The sequence below is a fragment of the Hyperolius riggenbachi genome, chromosome 1 (genome assembly GCF_040937935.1).
Source record: "Hyperolius riggenbachi isolate aHypRig1 chromosome 1, aHypRig1.pri, whole genome shotgun sequence".
NCBI lineage: Eukaryota > Metazoa > Chordata > Amphibia > Anura > Hyperoliidae > Hyperolius > Hyperolius riggenbachi.
In genome coordinates, this window is record NC_090646.1 from 105845817 (window position 1) to 105870194 (window position 24378).

A 24378-nucleotide genomic window follows, 5' to 3' on the forward strand; every position below is an offset into this window, starting at 1 on the left:
TAATTACTTGGATGACCTCTCAAGCGTCCAGCAGTGGGTTAAGCAGCACCAGCACATCACGCACGAGGTCCGAGTCCTCAGCCAGTTACAAGGAGCCAGTGGGCACAAAGCTGACACAACTGGCAGCGACACCACGCACACAACTGCCAGATAACCAGTCCTATGAATTACCTCAGGACACAATGGGGTATTCGCAGGAGCTATTCCCAGCCCAACAAACTTCCACCTATGAAAGGTCAATGGAGGAACAGCCAGAAATGTTGTGCCCGGATTCACAACCATTAACTGTGGGAAATGCACCGCGCACTGAAATACAAGGCGAGTCCGAGGAGGACTCGGAAACCCAAATCCCAGAGCAAGTTGGGCAGGAGGGGTTGCAATTGCAGGAGGTCGGCCGACAAGATCTGGAAGACGACGTTGGAGTGAGCTGCGCAGAGGTTGTTCTGGGGAGCTCTACTCCACGGCGGCGGCCCCCCACAATGACATATGACGAGTTTGAGGAGATGGAAGAGGAGGGTATGGACAATGTGGACAGAGACCCAGATTTTATTTGTGAACGAGAACATCGCCGTCGTAGCAGCAGCACAGATGAGTCTGTTGAAGAACCCACTGCTGCACGAGTTCGCCTTGTGCCACAAGGTAGGCGGCGCGCAATTTCAGGCACCACAAGCGTGGAAGTTAGAGTGAGAGGCAAAAGAGGAGGAAACAGAAATCGCCAGCAAGGAGGCAGGTGCTCCAAAGTCTGGGCTTTCTTTGAAGACTGCACTGAGGATGTTACCATGGCGATTTGCAAGGTGTGCAAGACTCGCCTGAGCAGGGGGAAAAGTATTAACAACCTCTCCACCACCAGCATGAGCCGCCACATGCTATCCAAACATCCCACTCTGTGGGCAAACGCGGCAGGACAGGGTACCAGCAACACTGCCTCCCTTGGGTTCACCAGACTCACCACCAGACCCTTCCTCAGCAGCAGCAGTAGCCCAGCCATTGCGTGGTTCACAACATTCACAAACATCAGACGACGCTGACACTGTCACTTTCCGGAGTAGTGCTCTTGAGGTCTCGCAGTGTTCATCAAACACAACAACCAACAGCCCTTCCGTGTGCAGCGCTACGGTTCAGTTGTCTGTGTCGGAGATGTTTGAGCGCAAGAGGAAATTGCCAGCAAATGACCCCCGGGCCGTGGCAGTAACAGCCAGCATAGCCAAGCTTCTGGCCTGCGAAATGCTGCCATATCGAGTGGTGGAGACAAACAGCTTCAAGGGCATGATGTCAGTGGCCATCCCACGTTACGTGGTTCCCAGCCGCTACCACTTTGCGCGCTCTGCAGTGCCTGAGTTGCATGAGCACGTGGTCAGCAAAATAACCCGAAGCTTGAAGAATGTCGTTGCCTGCAAGGTTCACCTCACCACTGACACTTGGACGAGTGCGTTCGGCCAGGGTCGATACATCTCCCTTACCGCGCACTGGGTGAACCTTGTGGAGCCTGGCAGCGATTCCTCACCTGCTACGGCGCGGGTGTTGCCCACGCCGCAAACAGCTGCACCGCCGTCCCTCCCACTGGATAACAACAGCAGCACCTACCTCTCTGACTCCTTCTCCTCCAACGCATCTCAAAGCTGTACCTCATCCGGAAACGCTAACCCAGCAGCAGTAGGATCGTGAAAGCAGTGCAGCACAGCTGTTGGCATGCGTCAGCAAGCGTTGCTGAAGCTGATCTGCCTTGGGGATAAGCAGCACACAGGGGAGGAAATTTGGAAGGGAATAAAGGAACAGACGGATTTGTGGCTGGCACCGCTGGACTTGAAACCGGGCATGGTTGTGTGTGATAATGGGAGTAATCTCATTCGCGCTTTAAGGTTGGCTAAGCTGACACACATCCCTTGCCTGGCGCACGTGATGAACCTAGTAGTTCAGCGGTTCCTGAGGACATACCCAGGCGTGGCCGATCTTCTGTTGAAGGTGCGTCGAGTGGCCAAACATTGTAGAAATTCCAGTACTGCTTCGGGGGCACTCGCCAAGATGCAGGAGCGCTTCAATCTCCCCCACCATCGCTTGCTGTGTGATGTCCCTACGCGCTGGAATTCTACGCTGCACATGCTAGCACGCTTTTGTGAGCAGAAGAGTGCAGTGGTCCAGTACATGACGGCGCAGTACCGAGGCGCATCCGGACAGCTGCCAAGCTTCTGTGGATCCGATTGGGCCAACATGTTGGACCTCTGCCAAGTCCTCCAAAATTTTGAGCAATCCACATTGCTTGTGAGCAGTGACAACTCTTCAGTCAGCATTACCATACCACTGCTGTGTTTACTGAAGAGGTCAATGTTGAAAATCAAGGAAACAGCTGTCATGATGCAACTGGGGGAATCTGAAGGAGAAAACGATCAGCGTGATGGTACCAACATCAGGCCATCCGCCTCAGGGAACGCTGGCCCCAGCAGCTATGACGAAGAAGAGGAGGAGGAACAGCTGGAGTTGGAGCAGGAATTTCATGCCACCACTGACGAGGGCCAGAGCGGTGCACGTTGGACTTCCACAATTCAACGCGAATGGTCAGCAGAAGCAGACCAGGAGGAAGGTGACGACTATGATGCATCACAACAACTATCACAACGCTCACAAGAGGATGATGAGGATTCTGGTAGGACTCTGGCACACATGGCTCAATTCATGCTAGACTGCATTGAACGTGACCCACGCATTGTGCGCATTCTGGACAACACCAATTACTGGGTTTATACCCTTCTGGATCCACGGTACAAACACAATGTTCCAAAACTGCTTGAAGAAAGAGTCAGACAGGTCAAAATGGAAGAATACCAGCAGGCCCTTGTGGAGACTTTAGAGAGGAGATTGACATCCTCCCCCTCCTCTAGCCAGTTGTACGCAGACAGACTGACTTCCGCAAACCCAGGACGACCAGGAGGGCAGCAAACAACGCAAGCCGCAGCTAGTGCCCAAAAGGGAACGGTATCGGCAGTGTCCTTGGAGTGGGAAAATTTTCTGACACCCATGCAGCAGCAGCCCACTGAACAGCAAGCGTGCAGATCCACCTCCAACACCGATCGCCTGGAGAAGATGGTCAAGGACTACATGTCAGATGACGTAGCTGTGTCGAACAATCCATCTGCACCCTTCAACTATTGGGTATCGAAGCTAGACACCTGGCACGAACTGGCAATGTACGCAATAGAGGTGCTGGCTTGCCCGGCAGCCAGCGTTATGTCGGAACGTTGTTTCAGTGCTGCCGGAGGCATCATCACAGATCGGCGTATCCGCCTCTCCACAGAAAATGCAGACCGTCTGACTCAAATTAAAATGAATCAATCCTGGATTGGAAATGACTACGCAACACTCCAGGACCCCAACCAAGTAACATGACCAATGAACATCTGGGATTGTGTAGCATTTCCGGTCCCTGTTTATTGAACCTCTCATCTGTATTACATTTATGACTGCATGGCGGCAAAAAGCATTGCTGCTATATCCGCACGCTTTTTGTCCTCATGCAAGGCCTAGGTTGTTGTGTCTCAAAAACCGTGGCCTTCTCCTCCTGCGCCTGCTCCTGTTCCATCACGTCTGCTGCTGCTGGGTTAGCGTTGCCGCGTGGTCCCTGTTTATTGAACCACTTATCTTTATTACATTTATGACTGCATGGCGGTACAAAGCATGCTATCCGCACGCTTCTTGCCCTCATGCAAGGCCTGGGTTGTTGTGTCTCACAAAGCGTGGCCTTCTCCTCCTGCGCCTGCTCCTGTTCCATCACGTCTGCTGCTGCTGGGTTAGCGTTGCCGCGTGGTCCCTGTTTATTGAACCACTTATCTTTATTACATTTATGACTGCATGGCGGTACAAAGCATGCTATCCGCACGCTTCTTGCCCTCATGCAAGGCCTGGGTTGTTGTGTCTCACAAAGCGTGGCCTTCTCCTCCTGCGCCTCCTCCTGTTCCATCACGTGTGCTGCTGCTGGGTTAGCGTTACCGGTCCCTTTTCCTGGAACCTCTTATATGTATTACATTTATGACTGCATGCCGACAAAAAACATGTTACCTGTGCAAAGAAAACAGACATTTCCCGCATTTAAAAGACAGTTTTCCCTTTGAAACTTTAAAATCGATTTTCTCAAAAACTATAAGCTCTTTTTGCTAATTTTTTTTTCCTCTTGTACCCACTCCCAAGGTGCACATACCCTGTAAATTTGGGGTATGTAGCATGTAAGGAGGCTTTATAAACCACAAAAGTTCGGGTCCCCATTGACTTCCATTATGTTCGGAGTTCGGGTCGAACACCCGAACATCGCGGCCATGTTCGGCCTGTTCGGCCCGAACCCGAACATCTAGATGTTCGCCCAACACTACCCAAGACTAGGGAACTGTATTACCATTCTGTTATACTTCAGACTAGTTCCAGGGTGTTGATGATCAAGGAACTCACACCCAAGACTAGGGAACTGTACAGGATCTTTTCAAAAAATTAGCATATTGTGATAAAGTTCATTATTTTCTGTAATGTACTGATACACATTAGACTTTCATATATTTTAGATTCAAATACACACAACTGAAGTAGTTCAAGCCTTTTATTGTTTTAATATTGATGATTTTGGCATACAGCTCATGAAAACCCAAATTTCCTATCTCAAAAAATTAGCATATTTCGTCCGACCAATAAAAGAAAAGTGTTTTTAAAACAAAAAAAGTCAACTTTCAAATAATTACGTTCAGTTATGCACTCAATACTTGGTTGGGAATTCTTTTGCAGAAATGACTGCTTCAATGCGGCGTGGCATGGAGGCAATCAGCCTGTGGCACTGTTTAGGTGTTACGGAGGCCCAGGATGCTTCGATAGCGACCTTAAGCTCATCCAGAGTGTTGGGTCTTGCGTCTCTCAACTTTCTCTTCACAATATTCCACAGATTCTCTATAGGGTTCAGGTCAGGAGAGTTGGCAGGCCAATTGAGCACAGTAATACCATGGTCAGTAAACCATTTACCAGTGGTGTTGGCACTGTGAGCAGGTGCCAGGTCGTGCTGAAAAATGAAATCTTCATCTCCATAAAGCTTTTCAGCAGATGGAAGCATGAAGTGCTCCAAAATCTCCTGATAGCTAGCTGCATTGACCCTGCCCTTGATAAAACACAGTGGACCAACACCAGCAGCTGACATGGCACCCCAGACCATCACTGACTGTGGGTACTTGACACTGGACTTCAGGCATTTTGGCATTTCCCTCTCCCCAGTCTTCCTCCAGACTCTGGCACCTTGATTTCCGAATGACATGTAAAAGTTGCGTTCATCCGAAAAAAGTACTTTGGACCACTGAGCAACAGTCCATTGCTGCTTCTCTGTAGCCCAGGTCAGGTGCTTCTGCCACTGTTTCAGGTTCAAAAGTGGGTTCATGCTTCCATCTGCTGAAAAGCTTTATGGAGATGAAGATTTCATTTTTCAGCACGACCTGGCACCTGCTCACAGTGCCAAAACCACTGGTAAATGGTTTACTGACCATGGTATTACTGTGCTCAATTAGCCTGCCAACTCTCCTGACCTGAACCCCATAGAGAATCTGTGGGATATTGTGAAGAGAAAGTTGAGAGACAGAAGACCCAACACTCTGGATGAGCATAAGGCCGCTATCGAAGCATCCTGGGCCTCCATAACACCTGAGCAGTGCCACAGGCTGATTGCCTCCATGCCACGCCGCATTGAAGCAGTCATTTCTGCAAAAGGATCCCCGACCAAGTATTGAGTGCATAACTGAACATAATTATTTGAAGGTTGATTTTTTTTGTTTTAAAAACACTTTTCTTTTATTGGTCGGATGAAATATGCTAATTTTTTGAGATAGGAAATTTGGGTTTTCATGAGCTGTATGCCAAAATCATCAATATTAAAACAATAAAAGGCTTGAACTACTTCAGTTGTGTGTATTTGAATCTAAAATATATGAAAGTCTAATGTGTATCAGTACATTACAGAAAATAATGAACTTTATCACAATATGCTAATTTTTTGAGAATATCCTGTATTATCATTCTGTTATATATCAGATTAGTTCCAGGGTGTTGATGATCACGGAGCTCACACCTAAGACTAGGCATTGTTATTATCTGTTATGACTTTCTGCTTTCCTGACCACTCTCTTGATCTCTGATTTGGTACTTTGCTATATCTGATACTCTGTTGCTGAACCCTGCTTGTCTTAAGTTTCCATATCTGTCTCCTGTCTCTGAGCTGTCTGTCTGTTACCGACCTGGCCTGTCCGACCTCGAGAACTATCTCCCTGTTTGGAGATAGTTCACAGACCTGTCAGTGACACTTCACCATTGGTGTCACTCACTCTCTGGTCCTTCCCACTCTCAGTCTGGCTCCGCCCCTTGGGGACCATCAGACCTCTGGAAGGAACCTGTTCTCTGAGCAGTATCTCGTACTGCCTAGCACCCTCTATACGGGTGCTTTCCTCAAAGTTTTACTGCTGCACCAAACACTCATATTACTCAGGTTTCCAGAGGTTAGTAATATATCTGATTATCGGTGATACTGCAGATCATCAATAATCGGGTATATATCTGTATTTTCGGTGATACTGCAGATCACCGATAATCAGATCCTCTCTGTGTTACACCGATCGTTACACATAAGAGTTGTGATATTCTGATGACACCATTTTTGTTAAGTGGAAAAAAAGCAAGGTCTACTATAGCTACTTCCTAGGACTCAAAAGCACAGTTCTAGTGTGGTGTTATATCTGAATGTGAAGAAAACAAAGAAAGTGACAAATGGCAACATCAATAACTTTTCCCTCAATGAAGAGGAAATTAATCACTGGTAAACACCCAACAACAAGCAACCTAGATACACAAATGTTATGCAAAGTGAAAAAACAATAATGAAAGATCTGGATAAGACCTTCAATTGCAAGTGCGTACTATTGAAGTACAAGCAAGAAGTTTTAAATCAGGATGATACCATTTATTGGCTAACTAAAAATGAATAAAAATAAGCAAGCTTTCGGCCTTGCAGCTTTCGTTGGGCTCATATCCTGTTAGTTTGCAGGCTGGTGGTACAGACAGCTTATATACATGCAACATCAAAAGGGCCTTAATTCAAACAGACCATCTGAATGGGGTTAGAGGTTATTAGCTAAGATAAGGATCCTTGTTTACGCCATGCTCATAGACCTGGGATTAGGATTGACCCAGAGGTATCGTAAATTCTTAGTTCACAAGTTCAGCTAGAATGGCTGAGAAAGTTTAAATATCATCAGTCTCATACCAATATAAAAAATTGTTGTCCTTATTCAAACCGTTCTGCACAGCTTTGAACCAATTTATACATTTTGTTTCTGCTATTAATCGATCATTTGACATTTTGAAGCCACCCTTCAGGGCAGTGACACGAAGATCATCCATGCTGTGTCCGTTGGACTGAAAGTGTGTAGCAACTGGGAGTTCAGATTTGGTATCATTAATAGTGTGCCTGTGTCCATTCATACGTTTGCGCAGAGTTTGTCCAGTTTCTCCCACATACAGAACATTGGGGCATTTAGCACACATGATCAGATATACCAGATTGGTGGAACCACAGGAAAATGTACCTTGTACTCTGTACTCCTGTTGTGAACCTGGTATCGTTACCCTGTCAGTGGAGTAAATGTGTCTGCAGGTCCCACATATTTTTTGTCGGCAGGTTGATGTTCCGTTTTGTTGAGGCCTATTCAAAGAACTCCTGACAATCATCTGTTTTAGATTGTGTGGTTGCCGATATGACAAGAGGGGAGGTTTAGGGAATATCTTTCTCAGTCTGTGATCCTTGTGTAAAATGGGATGAAGTTCCTTAGCAATCCTCCTTAAGATTTCCAGGTGTGGGTTGTAGGTGACAACCAAAGGGACATGTTCCTCTTTCTGGTTTTGCTTATATTTCAGGAGTTCAGTCCTGGGGATGATGCTGGCTTTCCTGATTTGGGACTCAGCCATAGGAGGACTGTAACCTTGTTTAATAAAAGTGTTCTTAAGGCGATCCAGGTTCTTGTCTCTGTCCATCCTGTCAGAACAAATCCGGTTCTACCTTATAGCTTGGCTATAAATTATAGAGTTCTTAATGTGCTTGGGATGAAAACTGTCATATCTTAGGTATGTGGGTCGGTCTGTAGGTTTGCGATACACAGAGGTTTGTATGTTGTTGAATATGGTGGTGTCCAGAAAGTTAATCTCTGTGTGAGAGTAGGTAAGTTTCAATTTGATTGTAGGATGGAAGGCATTGAAGTTCCTTTGGAACTGGAGAAGATCATCCTCACTTGTGGACCAGATGATTAAAATATCATCAATGACGCGGAAGTAGGCCATGGGTTTTATGCCACATGCATTGAGGTATTCCTCTTCGATTTTGGCCATGAATAGATTTGCATACTGTGGTGCGAATCGCGAACCCATTGCCACGCCCATCTGCTGTAAATAGAGGTCCTGTCCAAAAGTGAAATAATTATGAGTGAGAATGAATTTGATCAGGCCAGCAATAGGCTTTACAGGTATGCCCTGACCCTGAAGATATTTACGGCAGGCCGCAATACTATCATCATGGGGAATGTTCGTGTACAGGGACTCCACGTCCATCGTGGCCAGTATGGTTCCCTCAGGTACTGGGCTGATGGCTGTCAGTTTGTTCAGTACTATTGAAGTACAAATCTGACTTATGGCCATGCTGTTCTCATTCCTCAATAACCATGCATGAGTATGAAAGCTGGACTGCAAAAATCTGAGACTGAAAAAAGAATACTGAGAATATCACCTACAGCACTATCTAACCAGTAGTTTGTGTATTAATTATAAATGTTCACTGGAATATTGAGTGATTCAACTAAGACAGTCTTATTTCGACCACATCACGAAAAAGTAAAATCTTTAGAGAAGTCTGACAGAATAGCCACTGAAATGGTCAACTTAGATATATTCTATTTTTTAAAGGAAGGTAGAATGTTGTTCTGATGAACATTGTTCAAGTAAACTTTCTACAGAGTAACCAAAAGTCAGTACTTATTCACTCCTCAATGTAAATCTGAAGTGACACTGAAAAAAAGGTTAGATACTCACGTAGGTAGAGGGAAGACTCTGGAACCCAAGGAGCCTTCCCAGTCCTCTCTCTGTGCTCTCATTCCAACACCTCCCAGCCCCCGTTGAAGTTCTTCAACCAGCTGGTCGAATATGCCTTCAGGACTCCTCATGAATGCTTTGGAAGCATTCAGTACTTCCAAAGATGAGTGGGTTCATGCTGTGCATGCGCGAGTCTGGGCTCATTTTTGGAAGCACTTATGGAACTTTTTGAGGAGTTCCAAAGGCACAGAATTTCAACAGGGAACAGTGATGAACCAAGGACACAGTAAGAGGACCGGGAGGGCTCTATGGGATCCAGAGCCTTTACTCTACATAGGTGACTATCTAACTTTTTTTTTATCATAGTCGCTTTAGATTTGCTTAAAGCAACTTACCTTAAAAAGATTCAGCTGGTGTAACTCAGTACACAGTGGTTAAGAGCCTTTTCAGTCCTCTCTCTGTGCCCTCAATCCACCATCCCCATTGAAGTTTTTCAATCAGCTGGTCGAATATGCCTTCAGAACTCCTCATAAAGGCTTTGAAGTATTCACGTCCCCGAGCACTTCGGAAGACAGTGGGTCCTTGCTGCGCATGTGTGAGTCTGCCCTCGCACAAACGCAATAAGGATGTGCTTATCTTTGGAAGCACTTTTGGAACCTTTTGAGGAGTTCTGAAGGCATGGAATTTTAACAGGGAACAGTGGTGGACTGAGGGCACGGATAGAGGACCAAGTAGACTATATGGGATCCAGAGCCTTCACTCTACATAGGTGAGTGTCTAACTTTTTTTTATCAGAATTGCTTTAGATTTGCTTTAAGCAACTTACCTTGAAAAGATTCAACTGGTATCACTCAGTTCCCAGTAGTAAACAACAACAACAATGGGGAGCTTAAAAGATTTCTATGAAAGCAGTAGAACAACGTTGAATCCCCTACTATTTTATTACCATATTCCTATTTTCTGCCTTATAAAAGATATTAATATTTTTTAAATGGTCAGTGCATCAGTGATCCTTATTGCCTTCTCAACAAACTTCACATTGGGCTCATCTTAAGCCTCATACATACACTGCACTAAGCCATCTTCGTTGAGACGTTTGCATGTGAACAGGTTTTCTCTGTCTAAAGGTATACATCTGCACATCTGTTCGTTGGCCGAGTGATATACAGACACCTTGCTCTGCTATAGTGCACAATGGAGCTTCTGGTGGCAGAGGTAAGGAAGGGAACAATCTAAATATCTGAGTTTGGTGGATACCTGTACACTAGCTAGACTCTTGCCAAGGGAGGTCACAAATTCAGCTGAGTTAATTATAACTTGTGTAGTTACCTTAAGTTTTTTATTTTCCTCGTTTTTGCTAAGCACATGGGTCAAGATAGTCTTTGAGCAACTGCCATTACTAGCACTTTCAATGTAATGAAGATATTTTCACTGTTATTTTATCTGAAATGTGTCTACTGCCATGATGTACTAAATTGTATCTGGATTTTACAGTAGTATCACTTTATAAGCTTGGGCCAGTTTAGGCTTACATGTGTTTGATCATGGAGGAACAGAAGTGGGCATTACTTCTGTTGGCCTGCTTCATTTAAAGAGGGTCGAATGGAACAGCTTGAAGAATGTGGACCTCCTCCAGTGATCCTGCAGACAGATACTGTATGAGATTGCAGCCAAAACACTGCATTCATGTTGAAAATCAAGCTGACAATCAAGACGGGTCACAGAGAAGAACTAGGAGTTCGCATTGTGCTGGGCCAGGGGAGAAAAGCTATGCTGCCCTTTCTCACTGGAAAGTGGAGCTGGTAGAACTGTTGTTGTTGTTGGTGGTGGTGGTGGTGGTGGTGGGGGGGGGGGATAAGGGAGGGGGTGGGAGGAAGAATGTGAGACAGCTGAAAATCTGTTACGAATCACTTATTGCCAAATGAGATAATTGTTACAAGTTTTGCACCTATGCACTAACTTGTGTGCATAATTATGTGCTATGTTCATGCTAACATTTTGTTATGGATGTTTACTGATAGTGAATCGTGAAATGAAAAATGTTAATAAGCGCTTATGCGCTTTTGGTCATCCGGGAGAAAAGCGCTTTACAAATGTTTTGTTGTTATTGTTGAAAACCCTTCTAAAAATGGAGTAAACCAGGAAAGGAGTTAAAGGCAAGGAGGAAATTTAGTGTAACTTGACCAAAGTCTCCAGACTTGGCGACTTATAGCTAGATCCTGTTGTTCTTTATGCAGCTATCATATCTAGGCCTTTTTTGTACTTTGAATGTTTGCCAAGTAGACCATCAGTTTTCTATGTGTGATATTTAATATTATGCTCTTCATAAAAAAAACAAAAAAACACTTTTTAAATTGTATACACGTGTTTTAGCACTAGATCTAATAAAATATAAGCCAACAAAGAAAAAAATAGTAATAAATGTTTGCTTTAACTGCAGGTCAACAATGACACCTTTTATATTCAATTTACTTCCTTTGAAGATTTTTTTTTTTTTTTGCTTGAATGCACAACCAGACTTAAGGTGCCCATACACTCGTCAGATTGGCAGCAGACAGATAAGAAATGCATCTGATGATCTATCTGATGCGTTTTTAGAACATTTTTTACCAGGATAGAATTCCAACAGATTTCAGTTTGAAATCTGTTGAAATTCGATCTGATGGCATTTTTTTGCCATCAGATTTCCATTAAGGCCAATGCAAACTGATAAGCAATCTCATCAGATCGACCTAAATTTTCCACCCTGCTAGTTCGATGGAAATCCATCGAAATCGATCGAAATCGGCCGTCGATCGGTCGATCGGCCAACCGATTTGCGATCGATCGATCGATCGATCGACCGCGATCGATCGATCGGCCAGAAAATCGGCTGAGTGTATGGGCTGCTTTACTTGTGTTGTTGTGCATTTCTTGTGCTTTAAAACATCCTACTATTCATTAGCTAATCTCCTTTTTTTATCAGCCTTTAAAGGGTGTTTGCTGATAAGTTAACAGTTCTTCTTGACATATGTTACATGGGTAACCTTATGATCAGTCAGCTAATCAAGCCAGTCAGCCAGTAACACAATCACTGACACAACATATATAATTGGGATGCAGATACAAATCACTTTAACGTGCTGTAATTATCTCCCTTATTATGCTAATGAGGTATATTTTAATACGTACACAAGTGAAATGTGTGGTTAATACAGAATGACAGGGCTTGCATGTACAGTGAATTGATTATTTCAATATAAAAATCATGAAATAATTTAATGAACTGTAAACATAACCAGATAAAAATAGCATAAATAATGAAATACGTTGACTTGGAGTAAAGGCCCTTTTGTTGAAAAACCTTTTACTTTACCTGGCCGATCCTGGTAGATTGTTCAGAAGGACACTCTCTGCAATTGAAACCTTTATTCAGTTTTCTGGCTTGGGAATCAATTGGACTGAGTCTTATATTCTTCAAACTGACATGTTTTCCCCAACCTTAGAAGAAGACTCTACCTTTGTACAATGGTCCAGAAAAGTTACCTACCTAGGCATCCATGTCTACAAGTCTTATCCTTAAACCCCTTATAGTTGAGGTGCAGGGAAAACTCAGATTCTGGTCCAGCTTGCCAATAAATACTACCGGGAGAGCTAACTTTTTCAAAATGGTACTTTTACCCAGGTGGGTACATTTTTCTTGGGTAAGGGAAGGATGCGCATCCCATAAGTCACTCTTCAAAATCCTAAAGAGTTAAGAGGCGTTGCTCCTCCCAAATGCTTCCTATATTATCTAGCAAGTAGTGATGACCATAATCAGCTAATTACCATTATGCAAAATTTCAAGTACCGTATTTTTCGGACCATAAGACGCACTTTTTCTCCCCCCAAAATTGGGGGAAAAAGTCCCTGCGTCTTATGGTCCGAAGGTGCCCAACAAAGGTGGTTTCTGTTGCCCAGCATCCTCCTCCCCGTCTCTTCTGTCCCCCCTTGTCTTGTCCCAGTCTCCAATGTCCTTATTATTGCCCTCCTGTGTCGTCGCCCACCCCCATGTCACTTGTCCCCAATGTTCTGCTTCCCGTAGTCTGTAATGTTCGCTTGCCGCGTTGTGTACAAGCGTAATGTCCGTCTGCCGCGTTGTGTTCAAGCATATGCGTCCAGCGTCCCCTCAGTACATAAACCGCTGTCTTTGAAAGAAGGATCGATACTTACCAAACAGCTAACGATGCGGCAGGAGTCCCACGCCGAGATGAGACGCCACGCATTTGTTACCGATCACCGGGACTCGCTTCAGCTTGAACCAGCGCTGTGCAGCCAATCAGGCGTGGGAGCTGCATCACGCTTATCCAATCACCGCCGCCTGCTAATCTGACTGGAAGCGATGGTCCTGGTGGCCAATCAGTAGCGCTTTCAGTCAGAATAGCAGGCGGCGGTGATTGGATAAGCGTGATGCAGCTCCCACACCTGATTGGCTGCACAGCGCTGGTTCAAGCTGAAGCGAGTCCTGGTGATCGGTAACGAATGCGTGGCTTCTCCTCTCGGCGTGGGACTCCTGCTGCATCATTAGCTGTTTGGTAAGTATCGATCCTTCATTCAAAGACAGCGGTTTATGTACTGAGGGGACGCTGGGCACATATGCTTGTACACAACGCGGCAAGTGGACATTACGCTTGTACACAACTCAGCAAGCGGATATTACAGACTACGGGAAGCAGGACATTGGGGACAAGTGACATGGGGGGTGGGCGACATAGGAGGACAAAGACATAAATGAGGAGGACATTGGGGACAGGCATACAAGGACAGGTGACACGGGGACAGACGACACCAGATTGGGTGACACAGGAGGGCAGAGACATAAAACAGGAGGACATTGGGGACAGGCATACAAGGACAGGTGACACAGGGGGACAGGTGACACCAGATTGGGTGACACAGGAGGGCAGAGACATAAAACAGGAGGACATTGGGGACAGGCATACAAGGACAGGTGACACAGGGGGACAGGTGACACCAGGTTGGGTGACGCAGGAGGGCAGAGACATAAGGAAGGAGGACATTGGGGACAGGCATACAAAGAAAGGTGACACAGGGGGACAGGTTACACCAGGTTGGGTGACACAGGAGGGCAGACACATCAGGAAGGAGGACATTGGGGACAGGCATACAAGAACAGGTGACACAGGGGGTCAGGCGACACCAGGTTGGGTGGCACAGGAGAGCAGAGGCTTGGAGGTAGAAGACCATTAAGGACCCGTGACACGGGGACAGGTAACACAAGAGGGCAGAGAAAACACAGAAAGACAGAGGAAACACAGGGACAGAGGGGGACATGGAGAGCAAAGGAGGACACATGGAGAGTAAAGAGACACAGGGTGACAGACAATGCGACTGGATGACATTGGGCAAAGGAGGACACGGGAACAGACTAGAGTAGACACAGAAGGGACATAGAACACAAAATGTACAAGGGGAAATAATTGGGGGGATTGAGGGGAGAACCTCCACAAGACACTCCTGCACCATTGATTCACCAGGTTTAGCATACTTTTTTTTCCCCTGGATGTTGACCTCTAACCTTGGTGCGTCTTATGGTCCGGAGCATCTTATGGTCCGAAAAATATGGTACATTTTTGCAAATATCGCATTTGTAATTATGATTTGAAAATTCAATTGAATGTAATGCATTCATAATCTTGCATGTAATTTCGTATCGACTTTAGTGGCTAATAGCAGAGCCTCCATTTTAAAAAATACCTTGCAGTTTTTGAGAAAATTGATTTTAAAAATGCACAGTAAAGTGTTTTTTAAACTAAAAAAAAATTGACAGTTTAAAAACCTTTTCATAATTAAAATACATTTTCTCAAAAACTACAAGGTCTTTATGAAAAATTATTTTCTTGACTTGTTGCCACTATTTCGCTTAACATATGTAGCAATTTTGGTGATGATAGCATTTATGGAAGCTTTGCTAATAACACCTAATGTCGGCACAAAAAGTACACAAAAATGCAAAATTACGGTGGCTGATTATGTTTACATGCGAAATTGATTAAGATTGTCTCTGAAATTTCACATTACGATTATGCATCGTAATTGCGAATCACAAATCAAAATAATGATTATGCGAAATTCGTGCTCATCACATCTAGCAAGTCACACCTTTATCAGGTTTTCAGGGACTGCTGTGAACATTTTCAATGTTACCTGTCTAATTGCAAGGCGGGATATGGATACAAATCTGGTTTATTGCAGTTCAATTCTCTGTTATTGACTTCTTTCTCACATCAAATACTTCTTGGTTTCTGCATATGTTTTTTTTTTCAGATGTATTGTATATAATACCTCATTATCACTGAGCGATTTGTATACCATCCTGATATGTAAATGTATATGCCTGCTATGCGAATATACCACAATAAACTTGATATGAAGAAGAAGTAAAAAAATGACATAGATATTGCTTAATGAAGCAAAACGATCATCTTCGGGGATGGCCAACATCACCACAAGATGAGGATCAGACTTTCTGCCAAAAGTAATCACCATGGCACTTACCACAGTAGAATCATAAAGCCTACAGGCATAAAGACTCTGCATTATTATCAAACACATAAACATCAACTGGAGTAAATGACTTGTCTATTTCCTTTTTTTACAACAATAACACTAAGATGCATTTCGAATATAGTACAATGGGCTTGATTCATGCGGCAGGCAGTCAAGTGACAGGCAGCCTATTGGGCCAATCAAAGCGCTGGGATCACATCCTAGAAAGCCACTGCACCTAAAGGGGCTCAGGGCGGGACGGGTGGAGCGGCCATCAGTTACAAGGAGCTCACGTAAGCTACCACTACACATGCGCTGCACTACCGCAGCATAGCGTGCACTGAGCTTGCAATCCTCTCATTAACCTGCGCTGCCTTAGCAGCACAGCATTATGAATCAAGCCCAATAAGCCTTAGTGAGGCTTTAGTGAGGAGTAGCTAAACTCTGCGAAACTGTCGGGAGCTCCACTCTTCTCTCCCTGCACTGGACGCCATGTCGCTCCAGCCTCGCTTCACAACAGCATCACGGACGTGAAAAACGGCCGTCCATCGAGCCACGCATGCTGCCTGGTTTCACTAGCCGAGCCGCCACAGCTTAGGTCCCTGATCCAACAAGCCCACCCAGCACTGTGTCATCTGAAGTGGACCACATCGCACTGCTTGCGCTGATGTAACCGATGACCTACTCTGGTAACTATACTGCATACTCCTGCTGGGTCCAGGCTTTTGGAGTCTTGTGCCGGTGAGACTGTGTTGTCCTTCAGTTTTATACATTCGATTCATGCTCACTTGATCCAATTTCATCTTGCTCGCTGTCCTGCTTGTGTCTGGCTTACTAGCATATGAAAGTTGATATGGGTTTTCTACTCACTGACTAACTTTTCTGCTTTTGATGGATCTGGAGGTTGCTGTGATATTACAATTGGATTAAAGTGTACTTCCTGCGTAACTTTGCATTTCTGACTCAAGTGACTAGACTAATATCAATGTAATAATCCACTACAATGCAGCTGTGTTTGAATGCTGTGAGGAGTTGTATGCGTGTGAGGTTGTTTCAGGCTGGCCATCCCATGTGATTTTATGTGCAATTTTTTTTAATGTATGTGGTTCAATACATTTTCATATACTTGAGGAATACAGGAATATTGTCTATGTTGTTTAGTTTATTATTTAGATTATTTAATCAGGTCAGGTTTGAGCCCAGTGCCTCATTACCACTTCCAAACTTAAAAATGAATTAAGATTGCCTAAGATAGATTCATGACACAGGTCAGAGGCCATGACAGTATTGAGCACTACAACAAGACACAATGGGTTCTATTCTCAAAACTTCTCATACGCGACTTATTTATCACCTAATTGATAAAAGTAACCTTTCAGCACATTTGCAAGCAAAATAATCATTTAAAATAAGTTGTTCCTGATTAACTTCATTTCAGTAATACTTTTCTTACATTAATTATATTTTTGTTCTTTGGAAGCTTGAAAGTGTAACATAGATAAGGTGAAAACAGAGGTAAACAAGTGAAAAATCTTTGTGTATCATGCCCAATGTAGTTACATTAGCAAGGACTAGGGATAGTTGGAAATGCCAATTTCCGATTCTGCCAATATCAATTTTTCTGATTTTAATTTTTCCGATTTTTGGTATTCCCGATTTATGATTTTGAGGAGTACCAGTATTTTATTAGTGATTTTTCTCACCAGGGAATGTAAAAAAGAAAAAAATGCGAAAAATGGAAATCGGAAAAGCAGTCTTGTGATTGGTCTAAAACTACCGCAGTGATCAGATTTTTGCATAAAAATTCTACATTGTCTGATTGGTCCAATGTTTCCGAGTTGTGGTAAATCAGATTTCCACAGAATTGCCCAGGTTTCCCCTACTCCTAGTTAATGATCAAGCAACATTTTTAGACAGCACACAAACGTTTCTTACTTGGTCTAAGGCAGCTAAACCCACTACGAGGCAGATCAAACAGTCTGGCACTTCACTTCATTAAAGCTGCATTCTAGCCAAACGTAAAACAAATAAAATTACTATTTAATATAGTAATATACTGTAAGAAAAGATTATGAGTAGAAGTAGTTGCTTCTGTCTTGATAATATTTGGACAGAGTTAAAGGGCACATGCGCGACACAACCAAGATGGCTGCTTGAGACAGGAGCTCCCGCCCGCACTTTCCTAAGCTGAGCCGCCTTACGCTTCTACACAACATTGGACACGCGGCTCCTACCGGGATCGTCTCCTGAATATCCCCCGCAGCAAATGCCTGCTAAAGCCTCCACCAAAACCTCAGCGCAGAGCGGTACGATGGATAACTTCGTCCGCCCCGTTGGCTCTCAAGATGGCGCCGACGCTCCAAGCCAGGCTGATCCTACTCCTACGATGCAGGCCAGTATCACAGCAGACACTACACCAATCACAGCCTCACTCCTTGGAACAGCTCTAGAGAGACATTACCGCTCTATGCATGACTCCCTACAGCAGCTTATGCTCTTCTTATGCACGATCTTAAAGCTGACATAGCAGGACTGGGAGATCGCACTAATGCTTTGGAGGGGAAAATGGACTAGCTCAGAAGCAAGCAGACCTTGAGGATGAGCAGTTGAGCACCAGATCATGCTCTCTGATCTTAAATCGCTTTGTACAGCTCAGGATGACTCTGAGAACAGGGAGCGGCGTCAGAACCTCAGAATCAAAGGGGCCTCTATGTCTGTAAAACCTGATCAGATTGTTCCACACCTTACCGAATTCTTTAAATCGGTAGCTCCAGACATACCTGACGAGCTATGGAGGCTAGATAGATCACACAGATCTCTAGGCGAACGTTCTCCACAGGGGCGTAGCTAGAAATGACTGGGCCCCATAGCAAAACAATTTTATGGGCCCCCCCCACCACCTTCAAACCCCACAGACCTCGGACCTCCCACCCAAACATTCCTCCAGGACCCTCCACCCCAACATTCCCACACCCCTCTAAGTACAGTATAAGTAGCCAGGTCTATAGGTGTCCCCAGTTTAGGTAGTAGTCAGGGGCGTAACTAGAAATCACTGGGCCCCCTTGTGGCAACAGCAATTTAAACGAAATACTGTGTAGCAGGTAGAAAGAGGGGGGATCTATTTATTTTTATTATTATATTATTACCTGGTCAGCAGCTTTAAATAGAGGCGCTGCTGACACAGGTTTGTTAAAGAGAAACTCCGACCAAGAATTTAACTTTATCCCAATCAGTAGCTGATACCCCCTTTTACATGAGAAATATAATGATTTTCACAAACAGACCATCAGGGGGCGCTGTATGACTGATTTTGTGCTGAAACCCCTCCCACCAGAGGCTCTGGTACCGTACGGTACTCTGGGCAAACTGCCACAATGTAACAATGTTCACAGACAGGAAATGGCTGTTTACAACTGTCTGCAAGGCCAGAACAGCTAGAAACAGCTACATAACCTGCCCACAGTAATAATGTCACCATGTAATACATTTCAGAATGTGAACCTGGGAGAAGAAAGATTTTACAATGAGCAAACACTGCCTAAATCATTTATACATAATTATGGTAAAAATGAAGCACTTTTTTTATTACATTATTTTCACTGGAGTTCCTCTTTAAGTAAGAGCATTTTGCCCTTAGTTGTAATGGGTGCTGCTGTGTGGGTAGGCAGGGCTGATGGCTGAGGGAAGGTTGCTAAGCAACCAGACACGCAAGCAGGGGAGCCGTTAGGGAAGATATAACGGCTCTCTGAGGGGTTGAGTTGGCAGTTGGAGCGGACAGGGGAATGGGAAGGATGCAGCAGGCACAGCTGAGGAGAAGCAGGCCAGACACTGCGACAGCTAACATTTTGGGAGAAAAGTACTGCGCCATGATGATTCTTCAATCCTCCATAAGATAAGCCAGCCATCAGTCAATCAAAGCTGACAGGAAGGGAGGAAGCGGAGAGAGATTTTGGCAGATGCAAAAGAGCCAGGCAGATGTATAACCGGTAGCTGATGATACAGAGGTGCTGAGAAGATGTTTACAAATCTGACACGTATGAAATATGATTAATATGGTGATAAATCAGCGTGTGACAAGAAAGATGCTTGAACATTTTGACTACAGTGAATTGGCTATGGTGATGTCCCTAACTGCTGAAGTATAGTGCTGGTGAGGCTGAGAATTGAGACTGACAATCCCTAATTTCTATGATTATCATTTTTATTGTTACCTGCCTATCACCTATGTACTATGTATGGGACTATGAAATAGTGATTTTGAGAAGAACGTGTATCTGCTTAACCACTTTAGGATCCTTGGTACGCATATCTACGCCCCTTTAAACTTCACGTGCGGATCAGGGGCGTAGATATACGTACTGCTGCCTTACCGTCGCGTTCACGATCCCCGCGCTGTTTTCCGCCGATCCACCGTCGCAGCCCCCTCCATCTGCGATCAGGATGTGAGAATCTTTTGATTCTCAATCCCGATCACCGGTTCCGTGTCTTCGGAGAGCTTAATAACGTCCCATAAGCTCTCAGACCCGACACTTCCGTTTTCGGCTGTGTTCTATTAATAGAAACACGGTCACAATAGCACCATCTTGTGGCCAAAAAGTAAAATACACCTATTTATGCCACTATACTATTTTCCATAGAAAGTTTATTATTATTATTTTTTTATTATTACTTTTAACCCCTTCCATCCCTGCCCCACAGTTACAGAAATAAAACACTTGTTAAAAAAAAAATTAAAAAAATTACAGTTAATTTTTTTTTACATAAATAGTTACCTTAGGGACTTTTGTAATACGGATGTCATGAGAGTATATTTTTTCAAAAAAAGATCTTGTAATAAGTGAAAAAGTATTAAAAATCCCTAAAAGGAAAAATGCTCCTTCATTTCCAGTTAAAATATTATCACCATACATTGTACTAGGGACACAATTTAAACGTTGTAATAAACCAGACAAATGGGCAAATAAGATGTGTGGTTTTATGTACCAAAGCACATTTTATTTTAAAACTATAATGGCTGAAAACTGAGAAATAATCATTTTTTTTCTTTTTTTTCCTTATTATTCCCTTTACAATGCATATAAAATAAAATAATTCAGAGCAAAAACTACCATCCAAAGAAAGCATAATTTGTGGCGAAAAAAACAATATATAGATCATTTCAGTGTGATAAGTAACAATAAAGTTATCGCTGAATGAATGGGAGGAGCGCTGAAATGTGAAAGTTGTTTTGGTTTTTAAGGGAAAAAACCTGTGATCCTGAAGTGGTTAATGAAATAACCCAGTGCCATGTCCGCTAAAGGCCTGTTATTTACCCTCATAGCCAACTGACTTTTAAAATATAAAGTGCAAAGAGCATTTTTTTTTGTACAGTGCAAAGTTATATTTATTAAATACTTACCTTTGGGAAGAGTCGTCCAGCTGGGTTCCTGTAAAAGAAAGGAGAAATGATTAACCACTTCACCACTGAGGGGTTTTACCCCCTGAGCACCAGAGCAATTTTCACCTTTCAGCGCTCCTTCCATTCATTCATCTATAACTTTATCATTACTTATCGCAATGAAATGAACTATATCTTGTTTTTTCTGCCACCAATTAGGCTTTCTTTAGGTGGGACATTATGCCAAGAATTATTTTTTTCTAAATGTGTTTTAATGGGAAAATAGGAAAAATGTGGGGAAAAAAATAATTATTTTTCAGTTTTCGGCCATTATAGTTTTTAAATAATGCATGCTACTGTAATTAAAACCCATGAAACGTATTTGCCCTTTTGTCCCGGTTATAAAACCATTTAAATTATGTCCCTATCACAATGTTTGGCGCCAATATTTTATTTGGAAATAAAGGTGCATTTTTTTCAGTTTTGCGTCCATCCCTAATTACAAGCCCATAGTTTATAAAGTAACAGTGTTATACCCTCTTGACATAAATATTTAAAAAGTTCAGTCCCTAAGGTAACTATTTATGTATTTTTTTTAATTGTAAATTTTTTAATTTTTTTTTAATTACAAAAAAAAAAAAAAAATAGGGAGTGTGGGAGGTAATGAGTTAATTTTATGTGTAAAAGTCATTTATTTGTATGTGAAAAATGTGTAGGGTGTAGTTTACTATTTGGCCACAAGATGGCCACAGTAACTTTTTGTTTTAATACGACCTCCAAGCTTCCTTCCGGAAGCTTGGAGGAAGTATAAGGAGGCTGGACACGTGAGTTTTTTTCTCACAATGATCGCGCTGCCCATAGGAGAGCAGCTGATCATTGCGGGGCTTAGATCAACGAACGGGAATGGATTTTCCCGTTCATTGATCTCTGGGCGAGCGGGCGGCAGCGTGTTTACTAGCGGCGGGCGGCGTGTTTACGAGCGGGAGCGCGGGCAGCGTCGCGGAAAGTACGTGTTTCTCCGTCCCTGGTTTTTAAAGGATGGAAAAAGGGGCGGAGAAATACGTACGCGCGGGGGTAAAGTGGTTAATATGTCAATTTACCAGTAATATTGAAAGATTTCGAAGAAGTACCTGTTTTTCTAGCAATAGACTGATCCTGCAAAAGAACAGAAGAGATTACATACAGGAGCGACAGAATTTGAGATTTACAAAGAAACTGTTTTTATTTTTATTTTTCTGTTTCTTTTTGCAAGCATATTGAGTAGTTTTGCTCATAAGAATGTGACAGTCATTTTTTTTCTTTATTTAATTCTAGTAACCTTATTAATTTACTAAGAATTTTAGTAATTCACTAACCAATTTTTTTTTTTTTTATTATTTATCATTAACTTATTAACCAATCACTTTATTAACCTTTAACCATCTAATTGATACATTTATTATTCTATTTTTTCCTAGGAAACGGTCTGATCTATTGAATAAGTAAAATAGCCAGAATAATTGATCAGACTGAGAGCAAAAAGCAAGAGTACTCTATTTACTATTGAGTTATGAAAGATTTTGCTGATCAGCAAACGTAGAGTGTAAATTGCTCTATATCTGCCTTCTCAGTGAAGCATTAAACCGAAATTATTTTGGTACTCAGGGTTTTTGGGAACCCAAATAGGGTCTATTTCTCATTAGGGAGGGTGGATACGCTCAACAAATACTTACCGGGTGGAAAGGTTTTGTGTTATTGTTAACCAGTTGTTTTCCTTCTAGCTTCCGGAAGTGTCCTATAGGAAGAAGACCAGAAGATATTAAGAAGACTGTGATATTAGATTGTGTTGTGTGTAATTCTCATTGGTTATATGGAGTAGAATCTGTATTTTTATTTATTTTTTAATAAACTTTTTGAATTTTACAACCTGCATTGGTGTCTTTCCCCCGCAGTGCCGCCGCGGGGGAAAGATCCCACTTAACACCCTCTGCTTATCAGATGACACCTGTTGGGCTCCTGGCCACCTATTTACCTAAATTTAATGGCCATAATATGTTGCTAAGAGATTGGATTGAACGGATTCGTAGTGCTGTTAAGGCTTATAGAGTTCCCATTGAAATTCAACGAGAAATAGCCATCCTAGCTTTGGAGGGGGATGCACGCAAGACTATAGTCACCTCTAAACTTCCTGAACCTGCCCCATTGCAGGCTATTATTGAAATTCTGGAGGAAATATATGGAGATCCAGCTGATCTACATATACTGCGTAAGAGATTTATTGATCGTATACAAAAGCGAGAAGAGACTATTCCGCAATTCGCAAATGCCCTCAAAGAGCTGATGAATGCCCTGACTCAGAAAGAGATGGAAGAAGATATGATTTCGCATGTGGATGCCAAGGCTTGGTTGGTACACCAATTTTTGCTGGGTTTGAGGAGTGTAACCATTCGACAACATCTTAAGGTGAAATTAGAAAGAGATCGAAAAATTGGATTTCATAAATTGCAAAGTTTGGCAGTCAAATACCAGCAGGAAGAGGAGGCTATGCAGGTTAAGCTCTTCCAGATGAATGTACAAGTACCTAACCTTCAAAACAAAGAACAGAAAGAACCCTACAAAAGTGAGATAGAGACTTTGACTGAGGTAGTCCAACAACTGACAAGGGAGATAAAGAAGTTGAAAGAAGAAAAACGATCCCTGTCTAGTAAAAACTTTCCTTCCAGAGTAGAAAACGAACGAGAACCACTATTTGTCTGCTGGAATTGCGGAAGAGAAGGTCATATCACACGGGATTGTTCTTATCACCGTCCTCCAGACCGTAAGCATGATTTAAACTGAATGATCCTGCAGCAGAGGGTCGGACTGCAGGATACACCCAACAGACCCCAGTTAAAAGTAAAAAAAACCTTGGTGAAATGTATAAAGGCGAAGACTCCCAGAAAGTTCCGGGGAAATTGGAAGGATGATCCTTTAAAGACAATTAAGAAAGCCCTCATTAAGAAGATAGTGGGTGTAGTGAACTGGTTCAATTGTCAAAGAGGATACGGGTTTATATCCCGAGGTGGCAAAGAAAAGGATGTGTTTGTACATTGGACGGCCATAAGGGAGAACAACTCCAGGAACCGGTTTCGTAGTTTGAGGAATGGGGAAACGGTCGAATTTGATGTTGTAGAAGGAACTAAAGGTACAGAGGCTGCTAATGTAACTGGTCCTGGTGGTACTCCAGTTCAAGGCAGTAGGTATGTGAAGCATTTGAGACCCCGCAGGCATTGTGCGATAGATCTTGATTACTATCAGAAGAAGTCTCTGTTGTATCAGAAACTGGGAGAAGCAAGGTATCCTGAACCACCCGCACTGCACAAATAGTTTAAACGGAGGTGTGATCCAGTTTCATCTGATACTCAATCCGG

At 43.2% G+C, this 24378-nt stretch overlaps 1 long non-coding RNA gene across 1 annotated transcript; it reads left to right on the forward strand.

Annotated features, from left to right (window-relative positions):
* The first annotated feature begins 19466 nt into the window (after positions 1-19466).
* LOC137545946 (uncharacterized) lies at positions 19467-22894 on the forward strand. Its single transcript, XR_011026132.1, has 2 exons — positions 19467-19762; positions 22750-22894. It is a non-coding gene; the product is annotated as an uncharacterized lncRNA (long non-coding RNA).
* Positions 22895-24378: the final 1484 nt, after the last annotated feature.